Below are 14,138 nucleotides of genomic sequence, written 5' to 3'. Positions count from 1 at the left end.
TCCCCCATCAAGATACTGGTGATTAATGAAACCCTCTTAGGGTGGGGACCACAACTTGACCAGCATCCGGTTCAGGGTTTATGGACCTGCAAGTCCATATTAATGTGCCTGAGCTCAGTGCAATCAGTCAAACCTGTGCTGCTTACCTCCCAATGATTCAAGGGATGATAGTACGAATTATTTGTAAGAGACATGACTGTTTTTATATAAATAGGAGGTGTTCCCTTCCAACCCAATTCCAGGAGGCTGTTTGTTTCTGGAACTGGTGAATCTGTCATTGAGTCTGGCCATAGCACTATAGCTCTCAGGACTCCAAAATGCCCTGGCAGACTGCCTAACCAGACGAGAAATCTTCCAAGAATGGGGTCAACAGTCAGACCTCTGCAACAGACAGGAACAAGAAATGTCCCGTCTTCTGCTCCAGGTGAAGCCTAGTCCCAGGATCCCTATCAGATGTACTCCTCATCACGTGGTCTCCAGGCATGACTTACTCTCAAGATTAGGGGGATGGGAGGGAAAGTGTATTAAGGAAGGTCAGACAGGATTCTGCCACAGTCACCATATAACACCTGCTTTGCCAAGTCAATTTTGGTATACAGACCTCATGAAATTGTAATCCTCCATCATCTCATCCTCCAGAACACTTACCTCTTTGGTCAGATTTGATCTCCCAGAATGATGGAAACATCTTTCATCCACACTTCACAGCCTGGATGTTGGTTGGAAGACAGACTCTTGGACGTTTAAAACATTTGAATCCGAAGTAGAAATGACTCCAACTGGCTAACTTATGCTGCCAAATGGAAGAGTTTCTCAGTGTGCACTACACATTATCAGTTATCTCCTATGGTTACCAAATTCCCAGCTGTCCTAGATTACTTGCTAATACTAAAGAATTCTGGAATATCTCTTAGTTCTGCTCAGATGCGCTTAGCAGCTATATTGGCGTACTATCCCCACCAGTCAAGGGATACACAGTCTTCTGCCACCCAACTACTAGATTCCTAAATAGTTTTTCACATGGCTATCCCCGTTGAGGGAGCTGCCTCCCTAGGATCGTAACATGGTCCTAGTGGGCTTAATGGATCCACATCTGAGCTATTATCAACTTGCTCTTTGCTACATTTATACAGGAATCAGAATTTTTAGTAGCAATTATATCAGCCAGAAGAATTGAGTAAATTCATGCTCTGTATGATTTTTCCCTGAGGATACAGTAACTCTTAGGCCCCATCCCAAACTTTTGCTGAATGTAGTCACTGATTTCCATTTGAAATGTACCAGTCTTTCCCAAACCACAAATCAATCAGGAGAGGCTAGATTACCTATATTGGATGTCCTCAGAATACTATTCTATTTACATACAACTAGACTATGTAGAGTCTGAATCTTTTCATAGTGTATGCAGACAGATTGAAAGGGCAAGCTATTTCAACTCAGAGACTTTCAAAGTGGGTATCTAGGCATTCTGGATTCTGTTGAGAGATCTAATTTAATGAGCTACACCTGTGCAACATACAGTGTAGGAGTCTGGACAGAGCAACCTCAGTGGGAAACTGAGAGGGTCCTGTACTGCACAATGGCATAAGGGAGTGCTCTGGTAAGGATGTGTTATAACTTGGTTACTTACCTTACAGTAGCTCTGGTTCTGCGACGTGTGTTGTCAATGTATATTCCATGACCTGCCTTCTTCCCCAATTCTATGGACTTTAACACCCACATTTGTGAAGGAACTGAGGGGACATCTGGTCTGCTCCGTGCCTTATGCCTTTGGCAGTGGGCACAGACATAGGTGCAGCCCCAGCAGATGCTGCTGGGCAGTCTTGAGTGCATGAGGCATGCTTACTGTAAGATAAGTAACTGTTTCTTTGCGGGGCAGGGCAAGTGGAACGGGGAGGGTGAGCCTGAGCAGACGATAACTGCACAAGGTTTAAGATTCAAAAGGCAATAAAAGCTTTAGTGATAAGGTCTCTGTTTGACTTGCTGGAGCATGACTTGTCCAGCTGAGAGGCAGGAGATTGACTAAATGAACAGACCGTTCCTTCTCTCCATAAATGTCCATTTTTCTAAGAACAGGTTGTGAGTATATGTGTGGCTTAACCTTTACAACATAAGTCATTCATAACACGAAAGGATGAAGAAGATAATTTAACAGTCCTAGAAATATTGCAAAAATGGCCTAATAAATCACCTATACATTGGGGGTGGGGGGAGGAGAAAAGCAGCGTGGGGGGGGGGGGGGTCAGAGGAGGGGCAGGATGCCCCAGTCCCAAAAGGAATGAAAACAATTGGGATATGTTTCTCTTCCTCAAAATAACACAGCAACAAACAAAAATGTAAGTTATTTTATTTGACTGTGTGGGGCTCCCCAGGGGATGTTTTATTCCATTAATTGGCTGTGTTTCACTTCCTGGGGGATGTTGTTGTATTCCTCAGCATTTGGGCAACAGAAGTGGAAAAGTTGTTGTGTACTTATTTGTAGATATACTCAAGAATGAGATCAAAGCTTGACTTAGGAAGCACTAGGATGCAAATTGACTAGTTGGAGGATGTGCAGCTTAATGGTAAAGATACTGATTTCTGTTTCACATTTGTAAATCCACAGTACCACCATTTAACTCAGTGACATTACTCTGGGTTTCCATTAGTGTAATTGAGATAAAAGGACCAGCTTCAGCCCTTGCCTACATCATTGTAAATCAGGAGTAATGCCACTGAAGTTGGTAGGCTTACACTTACTGTGTAAGAAACAACCATTTGTTTTATTTAACTATTTTATATCCCTGAATAAAGGGAAGAGAGAAGCTTTTGGTGTTCTCCGACTTATTCCTCTCCACCTTCCTTTACTTTCTGTGTTGTGTTGTGGTTTTGTTTTGTTGGGTTTTTTTAGTGGGTGGTGAAGTGCACTGAAGAGCTTAACACCCATTAGGGAATGCTCATGAAAAGGGTTATAGATGAGGCTTTTGCAGAAGAGCCTCAGTGTATATGAGTAATGACCCAGTAAATACACTTGGGTGGAGTAGTCAAACACTTTCCCACTTCGTGTTAAAAAGAACAATTCTTCTAAGTGCAAGATTTTGATTGATTGATTTGATTGCAATGGGAGTTGAAGGCATTGTGCACACCTCATTGGATTGGGCCCTTCATCTTCAGAGACAGGCAAACCATGAACACTTTTTTAACACAAAAGGTTAATGTTTCCAAGAGTCCATTAAGAGCTGTGTTCTGGGTACAATTCTGCAAACACTTGCTTATATGTGTAAAATCATACAAGGAAAACTCAATTTATAGGGTGATCATCAACTTGAACATTCATTTTCTATAATTGACTAGATAGGAGCAGTTCCAGGTACCACACCTGCCTTTGAAGCTCCCTGCCAGTTTTTGTTGTTTTTCATGTCTTTTTTTTTTAAATGTTTTTCTCCTGCTGTTGTGCGAAAGACCTGCCCAAACAGGGGAAACACACTAAACAGTAGAACTAACTGTACACACTGTGCTGTCACACATGCAAAGTAAATAACCTTGGGGAAAAAAGAACATATTTTTCCTTTCTAGTCATCTGAGGTGTTACAAGTAATGGTAGGTGAAAAACATTATATAAATAAAACCATCACATTCTGTGTTCTAATAGAGGGTGTTCCTTTCATTCATCCTGGAGTGCTGTTGATTGGGTGCTCCAAATTATAATGTTGTCTTAGGCCCTGTGGGGACACTTTCCTTCCAGATAAACAATTTTTTTCTTGAATATTTTTGGTTTTCTTTGTGCAGCAGCTTTGTAATCATCTCTTGGGGCCTGATCCAAAGCCAGTTGAAGTCATAAGGGGTGTCTTTATATTAACTTCAATGAGCTTTGGATCAGACAGTTGGGGAATCAAACATGACTTTTCCCTTCTCTCTCCAGTTTTCCTTCTCCCTCCCTTTCCTCTCCAGTGGTTGCAAAACTGGCAACATGTAAGGAACATTCTCTTTGTAGTTTTTGTGCTCTTCATCCATCCCAGGGATTATTGTAGGCTATAAATCACAGTGATCGTGGGTGCGTGGTTTTTGTTTTTTGTTTTGTCTCAAGCTATTTAGCCACAGAACGCCAAGGTGCATATTTTCTGCCCTTGTGAAGCTGCTGCTGCTTGTTTGTTCACATGGTGCCTGTCTGCTGTAGCTTTCAAGACATTTCATAATCAGAAAAGTTCAAAACGCTAATGAAGATTTTTAAAAATAAGAGTTAGAAGTGAATTACAGTGTTTTTGAGAACTTGACCCACCTTTCCCCTTTTTGTAGAAGCACCTCTCAGGGCCAGGACACTAATGGCGTTTTTCTTTGGCCGTGCTGTTTTGCTCTGATGAATGTCGATTTACTGCACCACTATAAAGGAGGGCTTGCACTAGTGTGGCTTACCTCAAGTGATTTTACTGAGATTACTTGCATAGTAAGAGACTACACAGTGTGTGTCTAGGGGTCAGAAACCAGGTCCAGGATAAGCAAGGATTAATCATAAGTAGTGGTTACAGACCTGAGTGTTAGTTATTCCTAACTTTAGCTTTAGGGTTTGATTCTGAATTGATTCTAATTCACACAAGTAGTCTATGGTCATGTGCATTGTGTTGCTGAAGCCAAACTAAGTACACACTTCTATAAATTGCACCATTGCAAACTGCATTTTTGTAACAGTTGACTGACCCCTAGTGCTGATTGGAATTTCCTGTAATGCAAATTACAGTGGGCTGACTGATACAGATTGAAACTTTAAACTAAATTGGGAGATGCATGGAATGTGGAAGTGCAAAACACATTTATAACAAATAGCAGCACTGAATGAATGCTTAGTGGTTATTTTAGCTGGCATCACCTGGGTATTAAGCATTAGGGTTATTCCCTGATTTATTTTAGTGGGGTGGGTAGTTTGATGATAGGCCTAAGGAGGATCATACTGAGAAAAAGAAAGCTGCAAATAACTATGAGGAACTGAAAACCTGTTTGCAAATGATACATTGTAAATTGCAAAATGAATTAATCATATTACTTTTACTGGAAATGAAAGACATTCAGAAAATACTTTTTCCACTGATATTAATAAATGTGATTTCCATTAAATAAAAATCATCAACTGAAACAAACCAAAATTCTGTAAGACTTGGCAAATTAAGCATGGGCAGTTCTGCTTGAAAATTGGCATGGAAATTAAAAACTGATAGAGCTTGGCTAGAAATATATACATTATGTATATAGTATTTTAAATCATGCTGGGAAAAGCCAAGATACTTTATTATTTTAATCCACTATACAAAAATATTTAAAACTCTCTAAAATTTTCATTAAAAATGGTAAAAAGCCGTAAGAAATAGATTGAGGTGTGTTTTCTTCTTCTATTGCTCATTACACATACCATTCAACAATGTACAATTCTGTTTGCACACATTTTCTGAAAAACACTTAAGTTGGCAAATTTTGTCTAACACATTTTGGGGGATAATGTCAGAAAAGTTGGCCACATTTTGCAACAAGCAAAACCAAGCCTGTGTTTTGTCCTTGCATATATTGACACTTTCCAAATCAGAGTGAGGAGAGAGCTCCACTCTTGAGCTCAAAGATCACAGATTGCTACATTATCTAATAGTTTTGTCTGAAACCTGTGTGCATGTTCACTACATACAAAAGAATGTAGAAAGGAGAAACCTACCCAGGCATCAGTAGGAAACTATCGTTTTTTAAATTCCTCAGAAACAACTCACATTTATGTCCAGTGCTAGGTATTCTGTTGGCACTATATAAAAATGTTATCTGTAGAAACCCAAATAGAAAACCAAATAAGCTATGTTAATTTTTTAATGTTATGTAAAGGAGATCTCCAAAATCACTGTGCATTCCCTAAGGTGATTGCAAAGAGATGGTTAAGAAAGCAAAAGACCCTGCCCTAAGCGTCCATGGGGGGGGGAACCCAACCTCAATACCACTTGTGTGGGCTAAATTTCACTAATGGTAACAGACTAGGAGGGACACGGAGGGGTGAGTCTATTCACACATGATGAGCTCTCCACATGAGCAGATTTATCTAATTCTTCTATATAGGTCCAATTCTACTCTGCACTATGTAAAAATGGTATCTTTCTACTGAATAGATCTGCTCCATGTGTGTATTTTAGTGACACTTGTGTGCTTTTTTTTATGTCTGTTAGTTAGATTGTCTCTGCAGTGCTTAAGGGTCAGCTGCATTCTCCTCTTCCCTGTGAATCGTGGACAGATTTGATTACTGAATTCCAGGCACTGGTGCCTGTGCAAACCTTTTGAAGGCACTGACATGTCACTGAGGTCATAATTTGGCCTACTGAATCAGATGATGTTGCTCAAAAGGAAAGAACCCAGCTTGACTCTCCAATCCCAGGCTGATTTTGCAGGGCTGGTATTTAGGGGGGAAAAAATGCTACTTATAAACTGAAATGTAAATTGCTGAGACGCAATAAGCGTGGAACCACACAATGCCATTGTAATAGTATCTTTCCATGGTAGAACCATGATTTAAGGCCAATATTATGAGCTTAAACTCCAGTTAAGTGGCATGAAGGTCTTGTGCATGCCATGGGGAGAATTTCATTCAATGCTCTAGCTATGGGTCATGTATTTTGCCTTTGTGGGTGTCACTAATATTACACCTGCTCCATGCTTAAAACTACTGCTGAAGTACACCTACAGTTTGAGAAATAAAGCATACAAGCGTCAGGAGATACAAAAGTAAGGCTGAAAGTCCTTAATTCTGCTTCCCTTGTGCCACTTAAGTATGGTCTCTCTTCATATGATTATAAATGGAACTGGCTGAGAATTTTCTGTCAGTGTCTCTGTTTGAGAATGTGGAAACAAAACATTTCCAAAATATTTTGAATTAAAACTTTCCACTTGGCAAAAGAATTAGTTTTCATCCTAAATTGAGACAAAAGATTTAGATACTACATTTAAAATAATGGAATTTCCCACAGGATGGAAATTCCCTGTTTTTTGTTTTTGTTTTTACCAGCTGTAATTAGAAACCATTTGTCTTTAGAAATGAGACCAAACCCAAATCTAGATATAACCATTTTAAACCCCTAGATCATTTTTAAACTGAGACATTTTGAATTGATTTTTATCCTTGTAGCAGGCGTTTCTTATCTCTATAACTGATTGATTTTAAAACCCCTGATCTGAACACCCACAAACTTCGAGAAAGTTCTGATCTAAATCTGAATTTTCCAGTTTAGATCCATTTCTAGTTGTTGTTGTTTGCATCTGCTCTGCCATAGATACAAATAACTAAACCCCTGCAGCAATCACTACTGCAATCTAGAAAACAGGAAAACCAATTCGCTAATGGCTTTTGTCTCCCTTATGCAAGTGCCATGATTATAGAAGTCATTTTGATGCAATAAACAAATAGTTTTAAGGAAAAAAATCCAAACTATTAAACATCCCCCCCTCCCACCCCCCCGCCAAACAATGCTCTCAGTAATCAAGTGGTGACACTTTCTGATTTGGGCTCGTGAATTAACTGGACAATGTTTGTCATTTAACAAACTGTCAAGAATAGGTAGGCAGCTGTAATTAGTGCTTTAATACCTGTTGTGACATAAGAAGTTTGCAAGGTAAAAGTGGAATCAATAGCACAAAAAATGATGGGAGAAAGAATGCATCACTCTGCTATGCAACTGCAGCATGTGCATGCAGCCCTTCTTAACCAGCTCAAGGCCCTGAATGCTTCTCTTTCTACCTCTGTGTCAGCAGCTATCATCAGTATTGCTGCTCTCAGAGAATGAGCAGTTAGAGAAGTGAAGAAGAGCCCTAGTGTTAGCACAGGTGTGATGGAAAGTGACTGTAGGGGTAATATTCATGACATACCCTATTTATTCAGTAGATGGAATTAACAATGGGAAGGAGGATTCAAATGTCATCATCTATCAAGATATTTATTGCCTTAGGCAATATACATGCTTGAGCTAATTTTAGTTTGTGGTGGTGCTATGGTCCAGCTTATTTCTGTGTTTCGCTCACTTATTGATGCTGAAAATAAAAACAAAACCAACCCAGCCCTTTCCTCGAATACCCATGTGGATAGGTGAGGTCTCTGTTCCCATATTTATTTAATTGTTTTGTTTTTATTTCCCAATACCATTGACATCAACTGCAGCAGCTCTCGCTTCTGCAGCCAGGGTCATGTTTTTTTCCCTTCTATAGCTTCCCCGAGAGTTACATTATCCCACATCATCTTCTTTCTGCAGTAAGAGAGCTCATTCTGTATTTAGTTATAGTCCCTGACCTTCTCAAAGCAGTGCAAGGAGGGCGGAGGACTTTTGTCACAAAACGGGTATTTGTATTGCTGGATGGCCAAATCCTTAAGAACCTCTTTGACTTTGAGACTGTCAGATCATAAGACCAAGAAGATGGAATACCTATGCTCCACCCTTCTTAGGTTCTATCAACTCCAAACAGTTCTTGACCTGAGTAATTCCAGAACTACTTGGCTTTGAGTAACTTTCGGTCACTGCTGCATATGAATGATGAATTCTCTCCTTTCGTTTACTTCTGTCTCTTAGAGTTATGATGAAGTAGAAGATCAGTGGGTGAATCCTTGATTTCTGACCTCTCTGGTGTGTGCTCTCTCTAGTCTTAAGGTACTGATGATTACACTTCTTCCTGTGGATTTTCAAGTGTCTATGCACCCAAACTATTCCCTCTGTCAGCATCACAGGGTCAATCTCACTGTTCATAAGCTCCTTGCAGGTGGGTTCCTTTTATACTGCCCATCAAGGTCAAGTTTCCTCTAGCATAGCTTCCTCAGCAAATCCTCTTTTCCCCCAGTGCCACCTCTTTTCACCTCCAGCCTCTTCAACCACCTTCCAATTGCCTCCTCTCTGGCAGCTTCTCAGCCCCCTCCCTAGCTTGAGCTGCCCTCTCGTGGGCTGTCTCTCTTCCCAGCACTGTCTTCTGTGCTGCTGCATCACAACTGCAGACTCTAAGGGCTTGTCTATACTTACCTTGGAGGTAAAGCAGCAGTTGACCTGAGTTACGCAAACTACGCAAAAAACTTGCGTAACTCCCATCGACTTCTATGCTTCTGTTCTGTGCACCGTCGATGCAGCGCTACACCACTTGAGGAGGTGGTCTTTAATATGTCGATTTCTGGATCAACTGAGCAGGTCTTCACTGACTGCTCAGTCGATCCAGAGAAGTTGATCGAATTTGCCACCATTAGTGTAGACATAGCCTAACACTACTCCTCTTGCTCAAAACTGCAGTAGGTGTTAGTGCTAGGGCCAAGTTTACTACATAATCTCCAGCCTCTGTAGGAGAGGAACTAACAAAGGGAGGATCTGCTCCCACGTGCTGTTGATATTTAGCCAGGATGCTTGAGAGTCTGACCCTGACATTGCTATGGTACTAAAAGAGTGTGCTGTTCTTCCCAGAGTATTCATTCTCTATGACTCCATCTCTGAATGAGAAGCCTAAAATCTCTTCACCTTCCCCAAAGCTACCAAGGATTTTGGTGTCAGAGCCTGGTTGTGGCACATGATACAACCTGTCGGCCTTAGGTATGGCAGGTGTGGAGACTGTGTTTAAATTCCAGAGTCCTTTGTTTATTGCTAGAAGGATCTTTCCCTTTTCTCTCAAGCATAACTAGATTGATAGTATTTAATGGTAGTAGCAGTTACAAAACGGAAAAACGTCTTTCCTATAAACTGGTAATGGAGATGACCGGTTGAGTTTGGAGGTTTACCGTTCACTTCTACACTATGCTACTGGCTACCTCTTGTTTCTACAACCTTCCTCCCTGCTACACTACACAGCAAACACTAAAAGCCACTCTCTCATCTCCTAGTTCTCCTCACCCCTACCCACATTTCCCCTCACAACCTGAAAAGATCATGGTGGTGCTACTGTTGAATGTCAGGAGTAAGCATATGCTATTCTAAGCTCTACCTGTTAAGGAGCAACGTACATCCTGTAAGGAGACTCTCTCTTTAATTTGTGTGACTAAATATCCCCAGCTACTAGTCTATGATTCTTTAGGGTCTACTTAGACTTCCAGCCCTAGACTCATACAAAGACTGTCCAGTTCAGGAGGAGCTATCATTCTACAGGCATATGCTAATAATGAACCCTCCATAAGCAGTGCCTACCTCTGCTTTTACCCCAGTATCTAGACTGTTACTGCTTCAGGACACCCAAATAGTCAATGGCAGAGACACTGTCCTACCATATAAATAAGTACAGCAGGGCTGTGATTTGCTGGGCGCACACATTCTGCATGCAGGCAGTTATTTTAAATGTTTCATCAGGCTTGCCCTGGTCTTGCATGGTTTTTTAAACAGGCAGAAAGATCTTGTGATCGAGAAGAGAGTCACTCATTGAATTGTCAAGGTCACATAATGTGTCCGTGACAGAACTAGGAATATACATATCTTTGACTAGGCAGGTTTTTTTTACTGAGCTAGTAAAATTATACTGGTTTGTTTACTTCTCATGGGATCACAGACCTTGAGGTTAGCTTGGAGTTTTAGCTTTGTATTAAGCTGAAAATGCAGACTAGTGGGGAACATGGAGTTCTTGTCTCTAAACCCTGCCAGTGACTGTGACACCTTAGGCAAATCCCTCAATGTCTGTGTTTCAGTTTACCACTCTCTAAAATGGAGATAATACTGGTACTTCCCTGCCTCAAAGGGTTAATGCGAGGCTTGTTTCTGAAGCATCTTGAGATCCTTGAGTGAAAGTTGCTGTGTAAATGCAAACTCATACTGGTGATCCAGCCCACTTTTACTGAAGAATGCACACACTGAATGCTCAGGCATGTTAAGTCTTGTCTTCTCTGAACATGAGGAAGAAATGTTTTTTGATTTTTGTTTCGAATCTTGATCTTTATGTTCATATTTGCAGTGGTCGGAGGGGGACAGAGAAGGAGGGTTGGCAAGTACAATGCTGACAGAGATTAACCAGACTGAGACTGATTGACTGGAACAGCTGTGGGGGATCCCAGAGCTTTCCAGTCTGCACACACAATACGTAACACCTAGTCTAAGAACAAAAGCTGTGTCATGTCAAACCTGTCTCCAGTTGACAATAAATTATTGTCATGTTAAATTCCAGAGCTAAACAGAATCCTTATTGTTCCCTTTCTCTTAGACTTGACTATATTTTCTTCACCTTCCGATGTCTGCTTTCTTCCCTCTGCCTGAGTTTTCCTTCAGTACCTTGCTAACAAAGAACAGCTTTGGTAATGAGCTAGCAGTACACTTCACTCATGTAACAACACGCACCTGTTTTTTGGCATACCAAGGTGCAGAGGCTGCTTGACGCAGCTCAGGGTTTTTTATTTCATTTGTTCTGTCCTCTGATTTCAGCAGTTTGGAAACATGTAATGCACGAAGTATTTTGTTGCAACATCCACAGATAATACAAGTTTCCAACTGGCTTAATTTCATCACTTGCACTCTCCATCACCTATTGTGGATCTTCCTGAGCAAGTCATTACAAACACAGGTCCAAACCCAGAAGTCCTTATTCAAGCAAAATCTCTGTTGATGTCAATGAAAGTATTGCCTGAGAAGCACTGTAAAATTTGGCCCAGTCTTGGCAAACTGTCAAAACTTACTCTCAATGGTCTATGAAATAATTCAGAAAAGACACTTCTTTGGCCTGTCCTAGGTAAAATGGGTTTTAAGATCTGATCTACTAGTTCATTTAGAAACAGGTAAGCGTCCACTACACAATGTGAACTAAGCTGCGTGTATTCATTTGTAAATGTTCACTGTGGCTCTCTTTCAGGAAAGCATCTGTAAGCAGGAAGGGCACTTCAGCACATACTTAAAATGTAAGGATGTGCTTACGTGCTTTCTTGAATGAGGTGCTATATTCACAAATCTGGGGGAAAAAGTGAAATTTTATTTTGATAGCACTAAACAAGTGACAGCTGTCATCTGCAAAGATCAAGATAGAGCATTAAATATTTTCATGTCAACACATGGCCAGCCTTTTTCTCGCCGAAATGAACATCTGTACAGTCTTTTGGGTACTGTTGTGAGGAAAGAAATAGAAAAGTGTCCATTTCTCTTTCAGACTAATGGACTACGTGGATTTCATCTGCAGTGTTACTGTAGCCATGTCAGTCCCAGGATAATAGAGAGACAAGGTGGGTATCTTTTATTGGACCAACTTCTGTTGGTGAAAGAAGCAAGCTTTCGAACTACATGGATATTGTCATTCTGCCTCCAAGATTCTGTGGGTTGGCACTGATGTTCTCTCCAAGCGTGTTCAGAGAAGTAAGAGTAAGATCATTAGTATGGGCCATCTTCCAGCGATGTGCTGGAGCGGGGTGCCTAGGACGCCCATGTTAATCTTGGCAGAACATCAGAGGCACTTTCTATACTTTTGGCTTGGGGAAAGGCATTACTGTATTTCATGATCCACATTAGGTAGGAGAAAGGGGAAGGTTTCAAAACAAAGCCCAAAGTTCAACCTATGGAGGGAAATCTTTTTGCCTTCTAACTTACTCTGATTCTGGAGCATGCAATTCACAGGCACGTGTAGAAAGACACAGATAAACCATGAAAAAATTGTGGGTTGGTGGGAAGAGAGTTTTCTGCAGAAGGCTGACAAGTACCAACTCCTCCATTAAAGATTTGTTCTTTGCCAAATAGGAGAATGTTTGCAACCTCACGCGCACGCATCCCTAGTAAAGAGCAAAACTCCTGTTTCACTGAATTCACATGAATTTGAAAATAGAATGAACTCTTACTGAGAACCCCCGTCCAGTGCATGCAGAATTTACTTGTCAGGATTGTGAACAATAATGAAAACTTTTAGCCAAAAGTGAGAATCAATTAATGTTAAAATGGCCTCTGGAGCTATGCCATCCTGGCCTGGATGATCCGGGGAAACCAGGAGGTGGGCATGAAATTTACCCAAAATGGTGGTTGGGTCTCCAGAATGTGACTAGGTAGAGGGGAACATAAGTAGCAGCATTGTTTGCCACCTTTATGTTTAGGTGACAGAAGTACTAAAAATAAGTTCAATATGAAATTACTTATTAGGTATAGTAATGAACAAAAAAGTTGCACAGGAGTTCAGGGTGTCCTAACCAATCTTCTGCCTTACTTTTAATTCCATATTTACCCAGTCTCCTGTCTTCCTTCTTCCCCCATATTTAATCTGATTTTCCCTCACAATCTTGTACCCCTCACATTCTTCCACTAGTCCTGCTCAGAATCCCTCCTGCAGCCCCCTATATTCCTATGTATCCATTTATGCAGCCTCCTGACCCTCACATTGCCTTGTTCTGCCTTAAGACTCCTGTCTTTCCTCCCCTCACCTCCCCTCCCCCCCATATTTCCTGCCTCCACTATGTTCTTCCCTTTCTCCTTGTATTAATCTGCTTTGCCACACTGTCCTTTCTGGTCTGCCCATATTCACCTGATCCTTACAGTGGCCTTCTCAGCCAGCCACATGGATCTGCCATCTTCCCCGAGGGCAGCTTAACTTCACTTCCATTAGGAACAATAGGAGATGGTGGCTATCTTTACTAAGGATAGCCCAAACTTCCATCCATAAAGGCTGTAGCAAAATGACATTCATCTTAACTGAGGGCAGTTTGTAGCTTCATTCCCAGTGAGAACAATGGGTGTTGGTGGCCACCTTTATATAAAAGGTAAAACTTTGAGTTGTGCTACCTCTGCTGGCACACAGCAGTAACTAACAAGGGAATAATTTTGAGCAAAAGGTGGGAAGAAGGGGTGCAAGGAACTGGTTCCAAAAGTGAGCTCCGTTCTCTATCTTCAAAAAGCTCCCAGTAGTACCATGTCCTATAGCTGCCATATAGATGTGCATGCATGTATGTGCCTGTGTATATTGCTCTGTCTGCTTACATCCCCCCCTGCACTGTCTCCACACTCAGTGCTCTGTTCTCTTCTTTGGATCCTCTCTCCCAAGCTATGGTATCTGTCTCCTTGTGTTCCTAGCCGTACCTTCTGGCCCCTACCAAGACAGGGAATTGGTGGTGGGTGTCCTTTCTGCCTCCTTCAGTGTGACACCAGCTGGTGGGAAAGGGACTCTTCCTTCTCCTTCCTGTTTGTGCAGCCAGCGAAAAGGAAACTCCACGCTTCTCTTTGGCTGCCTCAGTCACTGTC

General features: G+C 41.3%; 1 protein-coding gene across 1 annotated transcript in view; it reads left to right on the top strand.

The window, feature by feature from the left end:
• Nucleotides 1-12,082, top strand: part of SBF2 (SET binding factor 2) — a 547,042-nt gene extending 534,960 nt beyond the window's left edge. The window contains exon 42 of the transcript XR_010918455.1: nt 12,073-12,082. The gene's annotated coding sequence lies outside the window, so the exon portion shown is untranslated. The remainder of the gene's footprint in view (nt 1-12,072) is intronic.
• The last annotated feature ends 2,056 nt before the right edge of the window (nt 12,083-14,138 follow it).

The sequence above is a fragment of the Emydura macquarii genome, unplaced genomic scaffold (assembly GCF_026122565.2).
Source record: "Emydura macquarii macquarii isolate MOO-44397 ecotype Brisbane River unplaced genomic scaffold, CSIRO-AGI_Emac_v2 contig_587, whole genome shotgun sequence".
NCBI classification, from domain to species: Eukaryota; Metazoa; Chordata; order Testudines; family Chelidae; genus Emydura; species Emydura macquarii.
This window is presented reverse-complemented; position numbering and strand designations above follow the sequence as displayed.